The sequence below is a fragment of the Oenanthe melanoleuca genome, chromosome 1 (assembly GCF_029582105.1).
Source record: "Oenanthe melanoleuca isolate GR-GAL-2019-014 chromosome 1, OMel1.0, whole genome shotgun sequence".
NCBI lineage: Eukaryota > Metazoa > Chordata > Aves > Passeriformes > Muscicapidae > Oenanthe > Oenanthe melanoleuca.
The window spans coordinates 29,681,042-29,702,956 of NC_079333.1; the positions used below are offsets into that span (position 1 = coordinate 29,681,042).

At 49.6% G+C, this 21,915-nt stretch overlaps 1 protein-coding gene across 3 annotated transcripts in view; it reads right to left on the reverse strand.

Moving 5' to 3' along the window:
- Positions 1–14,373, reverse strand: part of GDPD4 (glycerophosphodiester phosphodiesterase domain containing 4) — a 37,846-nt gene extending 23,473 nt beyond the window's left edge. Inside the window, exon 1 of one of the 3 annotated variants that reach the window (XM_056487988.1) lies at positions 14,299–14,373. The gene's annotated coding sequence lies outside the window, so the exon portion shown is untranslated. Of the gene's footprint in view, positions 1–2,642; positions 2,700–4,203; positions 4,507–14,298 lie in introns of those variants that run through there. The other 2 variants (XM_056487980.1, XM_056487996.1) reach the window with 2 other exon arrangements.
- Positions 14,374–21,915: the final 7,542 nt, after the last annotated feature.

Genomic DNA, 21,915 nt, shown 5'->3' on the forward strand with positions numbered 1-21,915 from the left:
CAAGTGCCATCACTTCCTTGAGTCCACACCAACCATGCTCAAATCCTGGAATATCTGCTACAAAATCCCATCTTAGGACTCAAGATTTTCCTGATTTTTCAGATGTAATAACAACAATTTAAGAGGAAGAATAAAGAGTTTGCTGCACTCTACACATGGATGAAACGTACATATAAAGGGTTTGTGTTTAGAAATAACTCAGATCCCAGTATGACTTTGGAGAAATCAGTGCATAAATCCTTGCAGATTGACACATCAAAATAACTGACCAGTTTGCAGAAAACACAAATAAACCAGAGACACCAGACACAAGTTAAAACAGAAAAGACATTGCCCTCATACCCCTTCCAAATGCCCCAGCGAGTACAAGGAAAGAGAATGGAAAAGAAACAAAAAGGGGGTTCAGTTTGGACCAGTACTAATTATGTAGTGCTAAGAATGTCATGCCCTGAATGCTTTCCTGAGACAGATGTGTCTGTCCATCCAGGACAGTCATAGGGAATCACACACACTTGGATGTGGTGGGGCCAAGCCATCCCTAGAAGCTCAGCAGTACCAGATCCTGGCACCAGTAAGTCACCCCTAGTAAAAAATTGATGCCAATCTCATGTGGCAAGATGGTGATCCTGCTCTAGAATTCCCAGAGCACAGCTGGGGGGAAGTGGTGCAGGTGACAGCTGATCCAACTGGTTTCATCAGCTGGCCTAAAGTACACCTGGCTTAAACCCAGCAATTACCAAGTTACAACAGGCACAGCTTCTGAATATATTTGAACCTTCAGACCTCTTACCAGAAGGCTGTCACATGCCATGGGATTGCAATATTTGTTACTTCCTACAAGCATCCCCAAAATATGAGTTCCTGTATCACCAAAGCACAATGTCCATTCTTGCTCAGCCCTTCTCCTTCAGCAACAGGAATTCAGGACACCAGACCAAACTCATTAGTTTTGCTGTCAAAGGGCCATGAGATTTGTTACTCACATTCCCAGGTATGGGTACAAAGCTCACACATCAATATTTGTTTATAAGCACACGAGATTTGACAGGAAAACAGATTATGGAAATCCTGAAACACTGCCTGCATTATCTGTCTAGCTACAGCAGCATGCCAGGTGTTAAACCTAGGTGTTAGCTTACCCCTCGTGAAATTGTCAGTGATGGAGATCCCACCATCTCTCAAGACAGGCTGAACAAGTCCTAACTCACTTTATAATTAAAAAGTTGGGTTTTTTCCCCAGTGTCTTGTCTCCTGTATTACAGTTAAGGACACTACTCCATGCCTTGTTTATTGTGGATATAGTAAACAGCTTAAACACTTCCTCTGTTTGGTATTACATGTATTCACATATAGATTAAACCTCCTCTTAAATCTTCTCTGGCCTCAACTATCCCATCTTTTCTAGTCTTTCCTTGTATGGAGTGCACAGTCACCTGCTGTTTGGGATTTCTGTGGCATTTCCCATGGGTTTTGGCACACAGTAGCCACAGTCTGTCCAGGTTACACCTGTTCACCCATAGCACGGGCTACTTGATACCTGCAGCATCCAGTTTCTCTCAGGTATCAAACATCTTCTGGCCTCGAGCTTCTGAATGCTTAAACAATTCACCCTGGACTCACCCCCAGCAGAAAGGGAAAGGTGTTTTCACCTTCATCACACAATGACAGAATTGTTTGGATTGGAAAGAATCTTAAAAATCATTCCACTAGACCAGGTTGTTCAGAGTGCCATCCAATCTGGCCTTGAGCACTTCCAGGAATATGGCATCCAAAACTTCTCTGGGCAATATCAGAGCTTCATCTGTGCATCAGAGTACTTATGACACCACTGTAATTCAGAATTTCATGACCTCCTGCCTTAGTCTTTCCAATCAAGTCACCTCTCCAAGCCCATGAGTTATTGGGAAAGGAAAACTTCTTTGCAGAGGCGGCTGGGGAACGAGGGAGAGACAAACACAACCTGCTGTCCACAACCCCCTCCACCAGCCTCTGGTTCTCCCAAGAACATCAGGCTGGCCAAAGAAGAGCAAAATGCCTTTCTCTCTGGCATCCCCCAAATCCCCATTGACCCTGTTGTCCTAGCAGTATCACTATGGCAATAACACCTTTCAGTATCAAGAGACTCAAAAAGCATAACTCGTCCCCTGCTTTGGGCTCTAGCTTCTGCTGGCATCCATCTGACCTTCTTTTCCTATCCTTGCCCTTTTTTCTTTCCAGAGACCTTTTCCCTCCTCTCCCAGCCCTCAACAGACAGAGCTATCTAACTCAGCTACTCCTTTGAAGCCTGCAAAGGGCCAAAGAATCCTACAAAGGCAATAAACTTGGACTGAAATTTCATCTTCTCCAGTATAGAGATGTTCTTTAGCATATTTCCACTCAAGTAAGTGGAGATATAAATGGAGATCCCCTATTGCACCTTCCAGTACCTAAAGGGGTTACTATTGACAAGGAGAGGGACTTTTGACAAGGGCATGGAGGAACAGGACAAGAGGCAATGGCTTCAGACTGAAAGGAGGTAGGTTGAGATTAGATCTTAGGAAGAAATATCGGTGCACTCTTGTCCAAAGCAGAAACTATTCTGTCAATCCCCAGACCATGATTTGATCCAAGGCTGCTGCTCCCTCTGGGCATACATGGCTTACCTAGCAAATGGGAGGTTTGAGCAGCTCTGCCCCACAGCTTCAGGGACTGCTGGGTCTCTGCTAGGAATGAAGCACAAGGCATGCTGGAGGCACGAGACAAAAGGTGATGCTTGTGTGGAGATGCAAAGCAAAGAATTGACAGGGAGAGGGAAGACCAAGGACAGCTCACCAAATTTGAGGCTGCTTCACTCTGAAGGCAGTGACTCCTAAGAGCCCATCTCCCTCTACAAGATTAATGTATTGCAAGATTCATGTATTGCAATCATTTACACTGCGCTGTTGCTGGTGTCAGCTAACAGTCCAGCTGCAACTCCTAGGACAAGTCCAGAAGAAACCCCTCTTAGATGTACCAGATCCCAAGTGAGAATGAGGAGAACAAAGACAGACACTAGGACAGCCAGAAGGGTGCTTCTCAGTTAAAATGCACTCATATTCTCCAGGCACTCATTGTCATGTGTCCTTCCAAACAGGCATCTCTCCTCCCCTTTTACCTCCTCACATTTCCCCTGCTTTCTGCCCTCAGGTTCATCTCCATGTTCTGTGTTGCATTTAACATAAGGTCCCTCCTTAGCACTCAGCCACTCTTCATGTTCTCCATGGGCCTCTGTCCATCGTTTCATCCTTCGTGGTTTCATCCCTGGTAACCCATTACCAGTCTGCTGCCACAGCTGGGACAAGGCAATCAGAAGCCATACAAACATTATAACTCCCCAGGTCTGACTGAATCTGCAGTGCCTCAGACCACATCAAACACTGATACATTTGAATTCACAAGCATCTGATCCTAAGAAAGATAATATCCCAGTAACCGGGTCCAACAATGACCTAAGGGGCAAACAACACCAGAACAAATGACAGATGCAGAAGGCACAAAACCAATTCAGTCCTTGGCAGGACTTAGCAAGAGGCTTCATAGTCCTTGCATCTAGATTTGAAGCACAGTTCTCTTAAAACTCAGAGATTGTCTGCAATTCCTGCCCATCTTTACCAGGCAAAGTTAAATGGATAGAGAAGGGAAACAGCAAACCTGCATCCATTCACTGGGAAAGCCATGGAAGCAAAGAGCAAGCAGGTAAACACGCATCTGTAGGATGGCAAAGTTTAGGACTCCTTAACAAGTGAGGCATTAAAGCAGTAACATATGTTTTTCTGCTCCATAAAGCCCAGGGACTTCAGGTTTTTCCATGGCAAATAGAGACAGATAAGAGTCCCCATAATCGCAGGCAGTCAGACAGGGCTGCTGCTTTCCCACTGCTTGGCAGAGAGTGAGAAAAGCATGGGAAACAGCCTGGGGGGATGAGAGCGGAAAGAGAAGGAGAGAAAAATCAGGAAACATATTCAGCCACACAGCCTGAACGCTGAAAGCACTGAAAAGAGAAACGTGATTGATAGGCCAAGGATTAAAAACCTGCGTGTTTTGGGCGCTGGGGCTGGGGCATTCATCTTGCAGGGGGCAAAGGTACAGCAGCCAAATCTGGCACTGCCTCTAGTTTTTTTTCCCTTGTGGCCTCTTGAGCGTTTCTCTCCCTTCCCCTGCATGGAGGTGTCGCCCACACAGTACCTAACCAGGCAGGGGCTGCAAGGCACGGCCGGGGCGAGGGGAAGCAGCGAGCAGCAGCAGCAGCAGCAGCAGCAGCAGCAGCAGCAGCAGCAGCAGCAGCAGCAGCAGCAGCAGCCCTGAGCCCGCAGCACCGGGAAGCTCCGGGAAGCAGCGGGCGGAGCCGGGAGCAGCGCGGCGGTTTCAAACCGGCCCGGGCAGCGCGAGCGGCGGGGCCGGCAACGGGGAGTGCGCGGGGACGGCGCGGGGACGGCGCGGGGATGGCGCGGGGACAGCACGGGAATGGCACCGGGATGGCGCGGGGACGGCGCGGGGACGGCGCGGGGACGGCGCGGGGATGGCGCGGGCATGGCGCGGGGATGGCGCGAGGGTTGCCACGCAGGCAGCGGCTGTCGCGGGCAGCTGCCCGCAAGTGCGGTGCCTGTCCCAGGGCTGTCCCAGGGATTGTCCCAGGGCTGTCCCAGGGGCTGTCCCAGGGCTGTCCCTGCAGTTGTCCCAGGGCTGTCCTAGGGCTCTGTCCCAGGGGCTGTCCCAGGGCTGTCCCTGCAGTTGTCCCAGGGCTGTCCCAGTGGCTGTCCCAGGGATTGTCCCAGGGCTGTCCCAGGGCTGTCCTAGGGCTCTGTCCCAGGGGCTGTCCCAGGGCTGTCCCTGCAGTTGTCCCAGGGCTGTCCCAGGGCTGTCCCAGGGCTGTCCCAGGGATTGTCCCAGGGCTGTCCCAGGGTGGTCCCAGGGCTGTCCCAGGGATTGTCCCAGGGTTGTCCCAGGGCTGTCCCAGTGGCTGTCCCAGGGATTGTCCCAGTGGCTGTCCCAGGGATTGTCCCAGGGCTGTCCCAGGGTGGTCCCAGGTCAGTCCCAGGACTGTCTCAGGGCTGTCCCAGCAGCTGTCCCAGGGATTGTCCCAGGGTTGTCCCAGGGCTGTCCCAGGACTGTCCCAGGGCTGTCCCTGCAGTTGGCACAGGGAGGGCACTGAGGCTCTCCAGCACAGGCAGCAGTCAGTTGCCACAGATGCCTCGAGACGAGACGACCAAGAGGGGACCTCACCTCAGAGTGTCTGCTGAGAGGGTGACAAGAGGATGGAGCCAGGCTCTTCTCAGTGGTGCCATCCACAAGGACAACAAACTGGTGCACAGGAAGCTCCTCCACATGAGGAAGAGCTGCCTTACTGTGCAGGTGACCAAGAACTAGAACAGGCTGCCCAGAGAGTCTCCCACTGGAGATGCTCAAGAACTACCCAGTCCTGTGCAATGTGCTCTAGGATGACCCTGCTTGAGCCACGAGGTTGGACCAGATGACCCACTGGGGTCCCTTCCAACCTGGCCTGTTTTGATTCCATGTGGTTGCAGGCTCTTTCCAGATCTTACCTTTCCCAGTTTGATGCAAGAAGAGAGTTGGGCAAAATGTTATATGGGGAGCAGGTGTAACATGAGGGACACAGAGATGAATTTCTCAGCCCCCGAGCATGGCCAGCTTCTCCTAAGAATCTTGACAGTGTAGAAAGACAGCAGAAAGGAGTGATGCTTACTCTGCCCATTCCACTGTTTCCAAGGGGTTTGGAGAGAAAGTGAACCCCATGCCAGGACTAAGAGATTCCTTGAACCTGAGCATCTGCAGCTCCTTAGCCTAGAGATTCCTGCCATCATTCTTTAGGGCATCACTTCCTTGTCTTTCCCCTAGGATTCTTTCACATTATTACACCAACAGAAGCAAAGGAATAAAACCTCCTGGCAAGCTTTGAAAATGAAGAAAACCAGCTGTAATTTCTAATGATGATAATTATGAGTAAACAAGGGTTCTGCAAGCAGTTGTGAATAATGAGCCATCCCTGGAGACTGGACACTGGGGACAAACATGCTCCCAACACAGAATCATAAAATGGTTTGGGTGGATCACCATCACCATTAGCTGCACACAGATCTTGCCACTAGCCAGAGAAGACCAAAGAAGAGCAGCCCTTAAACCTGAATTTCTACCCTACAGTCTGCCCTAGGCTCCTGATCATAGTCTAGGATCCCTTTTATTTGACTATCATCTGCCCTCAGTTTCTTCTCAGGAAATTAATGAGGTGTAACCCAGGAAATTAAACAACACATCAAATAAAATAAAGATAGTCGTTACCTCCCTATGATAAAGAATATAATCTATATCCTCTCTCTGGCAGATGACAATTATAATTTATCACTGCATTTCTTGATAAGGCCTGGTCTGGGATCTCAGGGAGTGGTGCAGCCTGGCAGAAACCTGTGCAAGGCATGTCTTGTGCTTTGCTTATCTGTTGGCTTCTGAGATGGAAGAACACAGCCATTAGCAGAAAGAAACAACACAGCTCAACATGGGAAACACCCAACAGATGTGGATGTAAAGGGGTTAACAAGGAATTGACTCCTGTGACTGCAGGGACAACACTTCTCCATTCCATTTGTTGTAGCACACCTCTAACAGGCAGTGGCTGTGGCTCAGCATGGAGAGATTTCCACCAAGGTTCATGCCCTACCTTTTGGAACATCCCACCACATTTTGAACAGACAAAAATAAACCAGTCCATTTCAAATACTGCTAAAATCCTGTAGCTACTTCACAGGGACTTACCCCATCACAGAGGACATCCAGCAGGAGCTGTGCTGGGAATGGGTGGTGTGCCCTGCTCAGCCATAAGTGCCTCAGCTGTGGGTACATGCTTTATGGCAAGATCTTCTCAGGCAACCAATCAATTTTGTGGGGTCAATTGGAGAAGCCCTTGAGGAGCCCCCATGGCTAAGAATGAGTGATACAGGTTTGGAAAAGCTGCCCCTACATGTTGAAGCAAGCCTCACTCCAAGGTGAGATCTATTCACCTTGAAACAAAACCCAGCATCAGCCATAAGAATTTAACATACAAAAGGAATCTTAATCCCTCGTTTTATTCCAGAGTGATCACCATAGGAAATAAAGCTCTAAAGCTGAAACACATTTTTGTACAAGTCACATTTTTCCTCTCCCAAACCCCTCCCCCAGGACTGTTTAGAACCTCTATTTATTCAAGGTACCTTTCTCAAGAGTCTTGCACGATCAAAGGACTGCAGCATCTCTCCTGTGAAGACAAGTTGAGAGAGCTGGGGCAGTTACTGACTTTAAACTGAAAGAGGGTAGGTTTAGATTAGGTATTAGGAAGAAACTCTTCACTGTGAGGATGGTGAGGCACTGGTACATGTTTCTCAGAGAATTTGTGGCTGCTCCACCCCTGGAAGTGTCCAAGGCCAGGTTGGATGGGGCCCTGAACAGCCTGGTGTAGTGGAAGGTGTCCCTGTCCATGGCAGGGGCTTTGGAATGAGATGACTTTAAGTTTCCCTTCACCCTAAAACATTTTAAGATTCTGTGTTTGGAGCATGTTTGTCCCCAGAGTCCAGTCCCCAGGGATGGCTCATTATTCACAACCACTTGCAGAAACCTTGTTTAATCATACTTATCATCATTAGAAATTACAGCTGTTTCTCTTCACTTTCAAAGCACTTTGCAGGCTACATTAACAAATGGCCAGGAAATTATTGGCCAAGTCTCAGAGCATTTACAATGGGTTTTATACAAATGCTTTCAGCTTCATGTGGAAACAGGCAAGGGGAAATCATCATGTTTGTAAAAGGGTCTCAAAGTGCTACAATAGATTTTCTCTCTCGCCTGCTAGGAGCAAAATGAGTGTTTTTGAATGAAGCTGAATAGTTGCTTAAAAAAAAATGAGAAAGAAAAAGAAGAGGTGGAGAAAGTTTTTTTACAAATGCCATGTCTTTGGCTGGACTCAGACATAATCTGATCCAAGTGTTCTTGGGTACATGGGCACTTTTCCAGCATTGCAGAAATGAGCATGATGAGCAGGTAACTTTGGCTGTCTTGGTGCCAGACCCCTCAGCAGAGTCTTTCCTCTGTTTTCGGCCCTGATCAGCCTTTATATACCTCACATATAACCCATTATCTTGGGTTACACAGCACCTCTGACCTCAGTGTCGGGTTCCCACCCCAAAAGCACAGAGCCCTTTGGGGAAGCTGGCACCCTGCCCCTTGGCAATTCAGGCAATAGAGGCAGAAATCAGCCCTAGAGGGTTCAGGAACAGCTACCTCCCAGCTGTGATCGCACAGACACCTTCCATCCCCCAGCCAGATGCTGGTCCCAGATGGCAGCAGAGAGATGGCCAGGTCTGGGTGTCACTTTGCTCACCCAGAGAGGGAATCAGGAGCATTGCTGAGGCTGTACCTCCCCAGCTCAAGCCTGAAAACAGAGACTCAGCATGACCAGTTTGGGGTGAGATGCTGCTCCACACTGGACAGCAGAAGGGAAGAGTTTTGCTCTCACAGTGCTTGTGGCCATGCAGTGTCACCAGCAGCAATGTGTGCTCAGCACGTGGGCACAGCCCTGGGCTCTGCCCCTGGGTGGCCCACAGCTTTCTAAGAAGTCACTCTCCCACCATTGAACAGCCACTGTGGGGAGGCAGAAAGTGCTTCCACGCCTCAAAGCCTGCCTGGGAGGGAAGAGGAGGAGGAATAAATCCCTTGGAAAAAAATAAAAAAGAGCTCAGAAAGGAGGGAAATATTTCTTTGAAGATATAAATCCTACTTTGTGCATTTCAGCATGCCCTGGCTTGGGTCCCTCTCTGCTGCTGGGAATGCCTAAGCAGCTCTTTGTGCCCTGCTAAGGAGAGATGAGGAGATTGGGACACAGTGTGGGGACCCTCTCCGGCCCCACAGCCCCACTGAGGGCTGTGCACTGCCCCAAGCATCATCTCTGGGGGAAGACTTTGTCCCTGAGCCAAGAGGGGAGAAGAAAAGAACTTTCCAGATTTTGCAGAGCACTGTTCAGTCTGGACAAAGGAAGGGGCCCTGGACAGCCACTGTGCTCAAGACCCCAGCACTGGCTGTGGGTGTCAAAGTTCAAGCCTTGGAGCAAAACACCCTGCAAGGAGGGGAGGAAAAGGAAGGAAAGGATGCTTTCCATGTCTCCAGACAGAAGTTTATCCATCTAATTATTGACAGTATCCAAATGCATGAGGCCTAGCCAGCTTTTGCACCAGAAGAATGTGGTGCTGCTGTTCTCAGAGAAAAATCCTTTTCAGCTAATTAAACACTACCACCATTCCCCATAAGCCAACTCAGGAAATTCTGAACTCATTTCAGAGCAACAGGATATTCTGACCCACAAGTCCCCTGACCTCACCTCCAGCAGAGCCATCACCCAGAGCCTCAGCTTCCCATTTCAGGTTGTGCCAGCAGTGCCACAAGATCAGCAGGTGAGCATTGTATGGCTCATTTGATTTTCATTCATCTGCTGGTGTGAGACATGGAGTCTGCTTAGCAAAACAAGATTGGCACAGATGACCCATGGGCAGAGCCTTGATGGACCTCCTCAGGGCCAAGGACACACAGAACAGTCAGATCTGCTGGGTCAGCACTCAGCAGTGCTCACATCCCAGCATCCTGGAGAAAACAGGTGATTTCTTTAGCTGAGAGCTTGGGGTGGGTGTTTTCATTCTTCCCTTGGTCTCCTGGAGGACTGGTTAGAATTGTAGAACCATTAGGATTGAAAAGTCCTCTAACATCAAGTCCAACCATTGAATCAACTCTGTCAAGCCTTCCAACTCAATCAAGTCCCTAAATACCACATATATGGATTTTTTCCAGGTGACTCCACCACCTTCCTGGCCAATCTGTTCCAATGCTTGAGCACCCTTTCAGTGAAAAAAAATTTCCTTTTATCTAATCTAAACCTCCCATGGTGCAACTTGAGGCCATTTCCTCTCATCTTGTTACCTAGCAGAAGAGACAGGTGCCTATCTGGCTACAGCTTCCTTTCAGGTGGTTGTAGAGAGCATTAAGATGCCCCCTCAGTCTCCTTTTCTTGAGGCTAAACATTCTCAGTTCTCCCATCAGACTTTTGCTCCATCTCCTCTGTTTTTGTGGTCACCCTGATCGCCCAGAACAGCCAGCAAAGAGAAATGGGCACAACTCATGCAAGGGCAGATGTCTAAACAGGCCAGATGAATGGTCTCACCCACATCCAGAGTGCCAGGGCACGAGCCCAGCCCAAAACGAAAGGGCATTCATCACTTAAACCCAGCAAGCTCTGCCAGCTCACCCTCAAGGAACTTCTGCATCCTGGCATGGAGAGGACAAGGCCACAACTGCCAGGGGGTTGTCATCCTGTTGCCATACAAAGGGACAGCCCCAGGAATTCTGCATGTGGGGTGACATGGAGCAGTCACAGGGAGCACAGGTGCGCCCATGGGTAGGACCACGTGTAAGGCTGATTGAGGGCAGTAGTACTTAACCCTGCAGTGCCTCATTCTCACAGAAGAGCCAAAAACCCCATCCCCCCAAACAGCATTCACCATGAATTGCAAAGGAATATAGAACAGGCCCAGCCTGGCAGCAGTTGCCAACTGGCAGCAGGGAGGGAAGGAAGAGGTCACAGCAGCAAAGCACCGAGATGAAGGCTGGAAAATCTGAGGGATGGAGAAGATAAAAGGGTTGGCGTCATTCACCTTCATTTCTTGCAAGGATTGGGTTGTGCTCAATGAAAAACTTCTTAAAAGCTTTGCAGGGAAAGAGAGCACTTAGGACAGAGGCACCATGACCCCACAGAACCTTTCTGACGGCTTTGAGGCATGAATCAATTAAAACAATCACCGAGCAAAGGTTAATCAGCAGCAAGTACATCTTAAGAAATAAGTAGTCTTTTAAAAAGCAACTGGTTTTGCCAATTCCCCCCTCTCCTTTTTCTAAAGTGCCTTTTATTTCTCCAGCTCTGGAGACCTTCCAAAGTAAGGTCAGTGATGGAGAGCAGCTGCCCAAAGGAGCAGACGGAGTCGGTGGCGGCAGCGGAGCAGAGAGCACCGGACCCGTAATTGTCACCCAGCCTCAGTGCTCTGAGAGTGTCCCAGGGATTGAAAACCTTCCAGGGCCTTCCTGCCTAATTGGAGCAGATGGAAGCTGGAGAAACAAGGAACTGCTCGCAGTTGCATTGGAGAAGAGAGGAAATGAAGCAGGAGAGTGAGGCAGGGGCTGACTCTAAAGCATTTCTGCACAAGCAGTGAGACTCCAGCAGGCTTACAGGGATGCTTCCAGCTGCTCCTGGCCCGTGCCCTGCTTGCAGATATGTGCTGCTTCTTCTGGCACCCAGCACTGAAGCTGAATCAAAACAGCCCCCCAGGCAGCATCCACAGCCTCTCTCACACATGCATTCATTGCCCCTGCCCTCTTTCCCTGCCTGCTGCTATTCTCTGCTCCCTGCTGCTATTATAGCACAGCACCATCACAGATAACCTCTTACCCTGCCACCTTTCCTTGCAAGTGTCAATGAAAGAAAAGAGCTGGCACACTCTGGGGGCCCCAAGAGCTTCCCTTGGCAGCAGACCTGCAGAGGATGAGTTCCAGGACAGGGTTTCTCATCTCTGTCTTGTTGCAGCACCATGTGCACTCACATAGGCTACAACTGCTCAGACACCAGAAAGGATCCATGAGCATGGAAAGTCCATCCTGATCCTGACAGCAGGTTTTCATCGTGCTTAACACAACATCTTCCCTGGAGACACCACGAAGACTGGCAAGGCAAACAATGGCAGGAGAAAAGGATCAGTATGAGACCAGATAAAATCAATGTATCACAGAATGGCTTGGGTTGAAAGGGACCTTCAAGATTAGCTGGTTCCAACTCTCTGCCACGGGTAGGGACATCTTACTGTTCAAGCCTCTGAAATATCACTATTTCTACTTCTCTCCTCTTTTCCTGGGGAGAGCAAGAAATGCAGCAAAAGCCGATGTCCTGCTGGTGGGGAGAACAACAGGGAACACTACCAAAGATACCCCCTGTTTACTGGGATTTTATAAAACACCATACCCTCAGCCACCAAAGAGCAGCCAGCTGTGAGTCCTGCTTGAATGCTGCTGGGAGAGCAGTGTCCAGCAGATGAAGAACAGGATGAGGATGAGATGTTGAAGAGAGGAGCACCTGTCAGCTCACCTCCCTCGACCACGTGTCTGTAGCTGGAGCAGAGGGTGCAATGTGGAGCCAAGCCTGTGCACCCTCAGGACTCATCCTGCCATGAAGGCACAGCCCAGGGTGCCTCACAGGTCAGGTCTCCAAGCTGCTCTGCCCACACCAGCTGTTTTCTTTCCTTTCAGAAAGATCTGTAACACAAAAGATCTCCTGACTTTTTTATGTTCGCCTAAAGCACAGCCCAAGCCCCTTGTTTGCTGCACACCACAGAGGTCTCTGGGGCAGTTCTACAGGCCAGCACACAGCAGGTCACCCCAGCACGAGGCACAGACCTCTTCCTGCAAGATATCCGGAGACATGGAGCCAGGCTTGGACCAAAGCCAGGCTGTGCTGCACAAGTGCATGGTGCTGCAGTCTGCAGGCAATGCCCACTGCAGAGCTCCCTGCAGCCTGTCCCCCTGGCAAAGCCACCGAGCTGGGGCTTTGCCAATGGGCAGGATCTGCTCCACGCTGAGCACGTGTGTCTCAGCTGGCAAGTGGCAGCTTCTGAAACCTCTACACACAACCAGAAAGGTTTGCCTGAAGAAGGGCCTCTGGGTGTGCAAAGAAAAGAAAAGGATGAACTGTCAAAGGGCCACAAACTTCCCCACTTCTAGAAAAAAAAAAAAAAAGAAAAAAAAAACTTTCTCTTTTATTTTAGCTGATACTTTATCACATGAAGTAGAACTGTATGGTAACAACTTGCACAGAGGTACATTGTGAGCTGCAGGCATTCTCACAGCAAAGCTGACACAACTAAATTTAAAGAACTGTGTTTCCATCACCAGAAATGATACAAAAGACACCATTTGCTCACCTCCTTGGTCCTATGTCATGATACAAGGAAGTCCCAGGACTGGTAGTGAGGACAAGCTTTGTGTTTGTATTCTCTGCAAGGATTACAAATTGCCCTGAAAGTCTTGCACATCTTTTAGACATTTCTACAGTAAAGTTGTAAAGGAAGCGACAGCTCTGTCTCCTTTCACATTCAGACAATTTTAAATTAAAATCCAGCTGGTCTCATGGTACATTATGAATTTTCTTGTTAAATGCAGCTTAAAATCTTTAAGCACCTGTAGGAAATTATTTCTGCTCTCGCTTGTCCTTCCACGTGGTATCATCTCTCAGAACTTACTAGGGGAGATGCTACATTGTGAGGTCAGGATTCCCAGAGAAAGTGTAGAAGTGTAGAGAAGGTGACGTACACCATGGGCTGGACCTCCAGCTAATCAAAGTTTGCACTTTGCAACTTAAAGTTGCCCCAGTGCCGGTCCTCAGGTACAGATCTGCTGAGTGCCTGATGCTGAATTAAAATTCACTCTTTCCTAGAAGTGAAAATTCCCGTTTCACTGCTAATTGTGGTTATGCCTACAAATAATGTGGAAGCATTTGAACAACAACAGCAGCCTAAAGCCAGGGTCAAATCCTGCAAACAGAGCTGCTCTCCAAACAGTTGCCCATCACAGCTCGCAGGGTGGCTGCAGCAGCAGGGCAGGTGGTGGACTGCAGTGTTGCTTCCAGCCCTTCTAACCAAGCCGTGATTATTTACAGCTGTTCCCAGATGTTACCCTTTCACGGGTTATTTGTTCCTGAGTCCACCTCCCCGTTCACACGCTGGGCAAGCTCAGGGGAGGAGAGAGAGCGGCTCCTTTCTCCCTTTTACTATGGAAACAGCCCTTTATCCCAAGGACCGCAGGCGCTCAGCCGCCGCTGCCCTCCCACCGCCGCCCCAGCCGCAGCGACCCCAGGAGCTCACGCCTCATCCCGGCTCCCGTTTATCCGCTCAACAGGTCGCAGCCAGCTCATCCCGCACGGAGCCGCTGGGGCAGGGCTGCCGAGCAGCCACCAGAGAGCCCCTGCTCACAAACCATCCCCTTGTGTTATCTCCCCGTCCTCCGGCTCTCTGCTCTCCGCTCCTCTCTCCAGCCCGGGGGAGCGGCTCCATCGCCCGCCGCCGCATCCCAGCCAGCACAGTCAGAAACCCACGGATGACAAGGGAAGAGTGGGAAAAGTCTCGCCAGCTCGGGGCTGGCTGTGGAGGCAGCAGGGAAGGGCGGGCAGGGCGCAGCTCAGCACCTGGAGAGGAGGAGCAGGTCACTCACCCGCCGGGATGCGCAGGGGGCTGTGCGCGCTCCCCGCACTCGGGTCCCCCGCCTGTGACACTCCGGGACGAGAATGGTGGCACCGCTTGTGACACCCGCTATTAGACAGGCTGCTGGAGCCCGCCCTCCCACGGGAGGAGGGGCCATGCGAGCCTTAATAAATTCAGTCCCCAAGGGTAGAAAAATTAAAATCTCACCATGGGACGCAGGCAGCTGCTCGTGGCATTGCTCTGAGAGACAACCAGAACTTGGCGTTGATTCCTTTATCCCTTGCCCACCCAGAACAGGAGAAGTTGGTGTTCACATCCCACCTTGGCAGAATTAAGTGCCCAAAGGATGGGGTTTGAGGAAACATCCCAAAGGACATTTGGGAAAGATGTGACATCGTTGACCCTCAGAATTAAAACTCCTGAACCTCCTCCATGAAAATATTTTCCACGGTTGTAAGCCCCAGGCAGGAATCCACTGCACCAGATTTCTGAGCAGCCCCGGATGTAAAACTGCTTATTTTACCTGGGTTTTTGCATGGTTTTGGACTTTAATATCTAAATCCTATTAGAGTTATAACTTCCTTTGAAGGGGGAGAGGGGTCTCTACAACAAAAGCACGTTGGATTTTGTAACCTCCAATGCCCCCTGGGCTTTCAGAGAGGCAAAATCCCACAATAAAGTTTCTCAGGATAGGAAGCTGAAAAACCTCATGGAGCTCCTCCTGCTCCATAAAAGCTTTTCACTGCATTAGAAGCTAAACAAACATCCCTTCCAGCCCTGGAGGGCTCTCTGAAACACTATTGGTGTAGTTTTTCCATCCCTGTAGTTTCTCACATTGGGATTTTTCTTGTTAGATGTAAAGACAGATCAGGGCGTCCCTCAAAAGCAAAATCGGCAAACTGTCCTTGGAAACAGAGAGGGCAACAACAGGCAGAAAGGATGGTCCAGCATCTTTTTGTGCAGTTCACATTACAAAGAGAAACTTTTCATTAGAAGGTGAGCTGTAGAGGTGACAGCCTGGTTCACTCCAAAACTGAACGATGAGCAGAAGGCGCAGAAGAGCTCCACGTAAAACAGCCTTGCTAATCCTTCCTTAGCACTTGGCCCTAAAATAACATCTCTCTTCCTGTGGAATTGGGAGAACTGGAATTAAATAGATGCAGGAACTACAAGACATGAAGGTAGAAGCAGCTGGTTCTCTTGCTGGTGGCTCTCCAGCCAACACTTAGCTGTCTGGAGTAAAAATGCATGGGACTGTGTGTGAGCCTCTAGAAAAATTAGTTGCTTTTTGGTCTAATTCCTGAAAATCTGATAAATAGGGCAGGAAAGGGTGAGATTAAGAAGACTGGTGGCACTAATGAGATTTAGGAAGCAGCAGCTTTTCCAAGGTACCCTGCTGTTTTAATCTCCTGGATTTTTTCTCCTTATGTATTTGGGCCATGTTGAGCCCAGCTTTGTCACGGGGCCACACTGAGGTCCTGAAGGTGCATGGCCAGGGGAAGCATGGCATGGGGGTGGCCTGGAAGGCTTAAGGCTTAGTGGAGAGCACAGAGAGCCAGAGCACTTTGCTCTGCCTTTGAAGGCAGTAGTAGGGTCAGCAACTCCCCAAAACAAGTTCTGAAGGGCCTTCATCATCATCATCCCTGTTCAGGCTGCCATTCTTCCAGCTGCTGCATCCTCATGGTGTGGATGAACCCCAAGGGCTACATGAAGATAAAGGGACAGGGTTAAGCAACATCAGCCCAAAAAAGCTCCTTCAGTGGAGGTAAGAGCCTGAAGAATGAAAAAGCTTATTAAAAGCACTACCATAGTCTTGCCTCCTAACAAGCAAAAAAACCCCAGATAACTCTGTTCTCTGCCCTAAAATATTGCTGTGGTTTTGCTTTCTTCTGGGTATAGAGATGCAAAGCATTCAGAGTCAGTTTGCTCTCCAAACACCTGGCAAAGGACTGATCAGCTGGGCAGATGTTGCTCTGGCTTCAGTATCTTCAGCTCAGAGTTCACCAGCTCATCTCAAGCACAAAATCCTCACCCAGTGCTCCAGTCAATGTCCTAGCCTGCCAGAAACTGGGAATAAAGGCAAGCAAGGATCTGCTGGAGCACTGCCACCAGCAAGCCCAGCCTTGGAGTTTGTGAGTCCATAAAGGAAATGCCTGCAAGGGACTGGTGCTGTACAAACCCTCTCCAAGGGGACAGCAGGGCAGCTCAGCCTTCAACCCTGTGAGTTTTGCCTCTGTCTGTGTCAGGAGAAGATAAACCCAGGGCAAAAATGGCACAAATAGAGAGTAGGGATGGTGCCAGCCTAAGTGCCAGCCACTTCATATTTTGCTGGGAAATATGTTCACAGCCTCCTACCCTAAGTCCTCCTCACCTTGGGGCACACTGCCTTGGCAGCATGAGAGGCCAGTGTGTGTGTCCCCATCATGTCCCCCATCCCACACAGCCCATTTGCCCAAGGAACTGCTAAACTTTCAGAGCAGGGACTCATGCAGGCAACGATGTCCCCACGAGGTTTGATAGAAATATCACAGTTTATGGCAGCTCCAGGAGTGATAAGGGAGGTGGAGGGAGAAGGAAGTGACCTGAACTGCTCCAAGCTTTAGACCCACAGCCAGGGCAGAGCAGCATCTGATTTTCTCAACAAGTAGTATCCCACCAAAAAGCAGAAATGTCAGTCCCTGGAGGCACACAGGATGGGTGAGGGGGGAGAAAGGGACCCTGGCCAGCTCCATGCCACAGCACAAGAGAGCAGAGACTGCTCCAGCCCCTCAGTGCACAGCATGACTAAGAATTCAGCCAGAAGACAGCCTGCTTCACATCAAGCCCCAGAGGATGAGCCTGCAGGAGAAGGGGCAAGCTGGGAGGTCCTCTTGCCATCTCCCAGCCTGAAGCCTTTGACACACAGCTCTGACACAAAAGAACCAGGGAGAGCATCAGCACCTCCCAAAGTGTTGGTGTGGGGAGACTTGGGGTGAAGTAGAGGCACAGTGAAAATGGGGAGCAGCAGGTTTGGCAGGATGCTGGCAAGCCTCCATGGAAGCCTGGGCCTGGCCCTGCTCCTGCATCCTGGGACATGTCCTCCACTGAGACTTCTCAGGCTGCTTGGGCTGATCAGAGCTGGTTTTAAACACACTTAATCCCAAGAAATGCTGCTGCCCCTTTCCAAGGACAGCAGTGGCTGTGGATAATGGTGCAAAGCCCAACCAGTTGAGCCCAAGACGTGGCAGCTTCTTCTGGAGTGTGCAACCCACCAGATAGAAAATGTACACCAAGAGCCAAAATATAAACTCAAAAAATCACCTCATGCATGCTGAATTGCCAGGCAAGTCCTCCCAAGTCCTGGGGCTCAACAAGGGGCTCTGAGCTTTCTGGGAAGGTATCCTGGAAGAGGATACTTTTCTGGAAGAGGTATCCTGAGAGGCCAAGGGATTTCCAGAGGGGAAAATCACACAAGGACCAGTGAGGAAGAAGAGGGTGTGATAAAACATCCTTTGGCCAATTTGTTCTGTGTCCAAGAATGCAATGTGGCAAACGGTGAGGGAGGATGGTGACAGATCTCAGGAGTGAAGCACTCCAGAGTTTTGTTTCTTGGGCACACAGGCAGCTGCTCTGTGCCTCCTCCTCCTCTTTGGGCAGTGAACTGGAGGTTGCACTAACCCCTGCCCTGATGGTTCCTGCCTCGAGAGTGATGGGGACACCCTGCTGCTCCTCAGTGGGGATGCTGCAGCAAGATCCCCACTATCCCAGGGTAATAAATCACTCTGCAGGGAGCAGCCAAAGTCTTGTGGGGACTCAGAGCTGCTGTCCCATTTTGGACTAGCAAAGGTGGTTCCCACCACTCAGGCTCTTAAAGCTGTGCTGTGCCCTGTGTCTCCCAGCCTGGGCCATGGTGCTCAGTTCTGCTCAGCTGCAGATTTGTCACCAAGGAGCCTCTCAGGTGACACTTGTCATCACCAGGGTGAGTCCAGAGAACTCACTGGGTGCTTCTTACCCTCCACATGGTGGATGGCATGGCAAGGAGACACAGGCTGGCCAGTGGGACCCAGCACCCAGAGACCTCCCTTCCCAGCACACCAGCCCCAGTGGTGACATTGCCTAAATGTCACCTCCTCAGGAGCACCCAACCCACTCTGCCTGTGCAAGGGGAGACCTGAACTGCCTGCTGCCATCCTGCTGTGCCCCAGCATCACCACTGATCTCATGCTGGTCCTTCCTGGTGGATTATTCATGGTGCAAACGAGATGGGACAATTTACAGTGGTCCTGGGTTGGTTGGGCTGTTCCCAAAGCCTGGAGGGCTTCAGAGTGACTGCAAAACACAAAGAACTTGAGTGAGAGCTGGGGTTAGAGGCTGATGTGGTTAGAAAATGTGAGGAATAGAAAATAAGCAGTGGTTGCTTCCCATCCAGGGACTCACACCATAGTGGCAGTGCCCCTTCTCCTTCACCAGGCTGGCCCAGGCTGTCAGAGCAGAGCTGGGGGAAGCACAGGGTGTCACTGAGCATTAGGGACCATGCTGGGGTGGGAGCAGAGGGCTCCCACATAACCATGGCCTGGGGGAACACAATTGCCTTACAAGGCTGCTAGAAATTAAAAATGAGAGGAGCAAAGCTGGAGGTGGGGCGATCACAAGGATCAGACATATCAGGAAAGGATGATCTCCTTATCCGTGCCCGTGTGCCCCGGCTGCCTTCAGCCTGCTAAAGAAACACAAAAGTTCCTTTTTAGTTGCTCGTAGAAAACGAGCGGGAGGGGAAAGGGCTCTCCGGGCAGCTGCCGGGAGAGGGCAGAACAGCCCCAGGAATGGGGAAGGACCAGGCAAGCCCAGCCAGCTCCTGCTTACCGTGCTCGGGCTACACATCCTCCCCAAAGATCAGCTCCAGAACCAAAACTTCAAAGTCTTCTGGGCTCTGCAGGAAAAGGAGGGACCAGCCAAAGCATCCTCTGCAGGAGGAGCTGCAGTGCTCCTGCAGCTTGTGATGGAGAACACACCTGCCAGCCTTGCACTGCCAGGCCACTGCTTCTCCCACCACTTATTCCCCAATAAATCAATCTCATGCAGTTACACAGAGAATAAATGCTCCTGCTAGGATTTAGCTGCCAGTTTGCTGTGTCTGGCTCAGACCTGAAGCTGTGTTTGCCCCAAATGTTTTTCCTGCCTCTCCTCCCCTGCTCCCCCTCCATAGATCTGCTGATCTAACACAAGGCATTGTCACCTTGTGTCCATCTCCACGATTATTTATCTCCAAAACTCCATTATTTAACTCCAATTATTTAACCCCAAAACTATTAATCTATCAAATAAGCCTTCAATAATTATTTGTTTATAAACTTGATTATGAATTTACATTCAAGGAAAGCTACCTTGGGCTCTGAAGGGTCTTCAGACAAGTTACACTTCACTGAAATCAACACCAACCATTTCTTAAAGTCTTGCCATCATTCATTGTCCAACATCTCCCATCCACTGCTGGGATACTCAAACAAGTTTGTCTCAAGAGAAGAAGTCTCCAAGACAGAAAGTCCTCCCCAGAAATCATGGATAATGGTAGCTAGGTAGAAATCACTGTGCTCCCTGCATGGGCCATAGGGTAGAGCCACCAGGCACCAATCCAGTAGTATTTTTAGGGGCACTTTGAGGGAATGTACATTACCATGAGCAAAATTTACCTGGTAGCCTGTTTTGTGAAGCTTTGGAGGAGAGGAGAGGAGAGGAGAGGAGAGGAGAGGAGAGGAGAGGAGAGGAGAGGAGAGGAGAGGAGAGGAGAGGAGAGGAGAGGAGAGGAGAGGAGAGGAGAGGAGAGGAGAGGAGAGGAGAGGAGAGGAGAGGAGAGGAGAGGAGAGGAGAGGAGAGGAGAGGAGAGGAGAGGAGAGAAGAGAAGAGAAGAGAAGAGAAGAGAAGAGAAGAGAAGAGAAGAGAAGAGAAGAGAAGAGAAGAGAAGAGAAGAGAAGAGAAGAGAAGAGAAGAGAAGAGAAGAGAAGAGAAGAGAAGAGAAGAGATCAACTCTGTGGAGACCTTAAAGCACCTTCTGGTACCTAAAGGGGCTATAAGAGGGTTGGAGAGGGACTCTGGTCCAGGACCTGGAATGACAGGACAATGGAAAACGGCTTCAAAATGGAAGAGAGAAGTTTTAGATTGGATATTAGGAATAAATTCTTCACTGTGAGGGTGGTGAGGCACTGGCACAGGTTGTCCAGTGAAGCTGTGGATGCCCCATCCCTGGAAGTGTTCTAGGCCAGGTTGGATGGGGCTTTGAGCAACCTGGTTCTAATGGACAGTGTCCCTGCCCATGGTAGGGGGGTTGGAACTAGAGATCTTTAAAAGTCATTCCAACCCAAGCCATTCTATGTTTCTATGAAGGAGTGGTGGTGTTGGTGAAGTCAGATTTCTTTTCTCTGATGGGCCAAGGATACCCAACATGGGATACTACCACATCATGGCAAGGAAAATCACCCCAAATCCCTGCCAGTTCAGCTGCAATGTTCCTCTTGCTCCAACTGTGGGGCCCCCATCTTTGTAGAACACAACTTGATGGGTATCTCCTCTGGCTTTCCTGGAAAAAGCTGATGGAGAGCATTCTTCTACTTCAGCATCTGTTCTAGGCAGAGGGGATTTCATGGAGTCACTTTGATGTCCTTGTTCTAGTTGGTCCCCCAAAGTGTTCCTTTTCTCTCAGTGACTTCTCTCAAACCTGGTGTGTGCACATACCCATCTCAAACTCATCCTGATTTTCTCCTCCATACCAGGAGTCTCAGACACCAAATTTACCTGCAGAGAAAACAAGCATCCAAGCTTCCTTCCTTTGAGCTGGGAAGATCCTGCTTCCAGTCTGCTTTCCAGAATATTAACTATGTCCAAACAAGTTAAAATAAGTGATGATAGTCACAGCTTTTAGTGTAGCTACCTTACACAAATAAGATCTGATTAATCTAAAATAGGTCAGAGGAACACAACATCTCCTTCAAGCACCCCCATTCATATTTACCATCATTGCAAGGGTCATTGAAACAGCAAGTCAAGCAGAACCAAATAATTAATCAAGGTTTTATTTAAGGTTTCAATTTTTATTTTTAAAATGGCTGAGCTGACCTGGCACATCAAACAAATCCAGCAGTACAGTACAGGAGTTATGCCAAGGCAGCATGGGAAGAAGTACATTATCCAGCAGATTTTAAAACTGCAACAGCCTCCATATTTCCAGGTGGGACACAACACAAAGACATCTGCCACCAGCAGAGAGCTGCAGTCAGAAGTCAGTAGGTGCAGAGCAAAAAACCTTCTTTACAAACATGAGGCTGAAGTTGGGCAGCTGCTGACATGATCCCAAAGCAGAGCTGATCTCAAAAAGACACGACACTGATGCTGCAAGGCAGGAGGGAACAAGCTACTTGTCATCCACAGAAGCCTGTGTTAAATTAGTTTCTGCTGTTTCACACATTCAGGGAATCTGGCCTCTCTCTTCAGTTCCTTGGCACATCAAGGCCATCTCCTCCGTTCTAGCTCCACTTTTCATTTTCAGCTGAATTTTGTCATTTTTTGTGAACCTCCTGGATTAGCTCCAGCTCTTAGCACAAGCTGTGACTCAGAGCCATATTGCTGCTCCACTCTCCACTCTCAGCACCTTTTC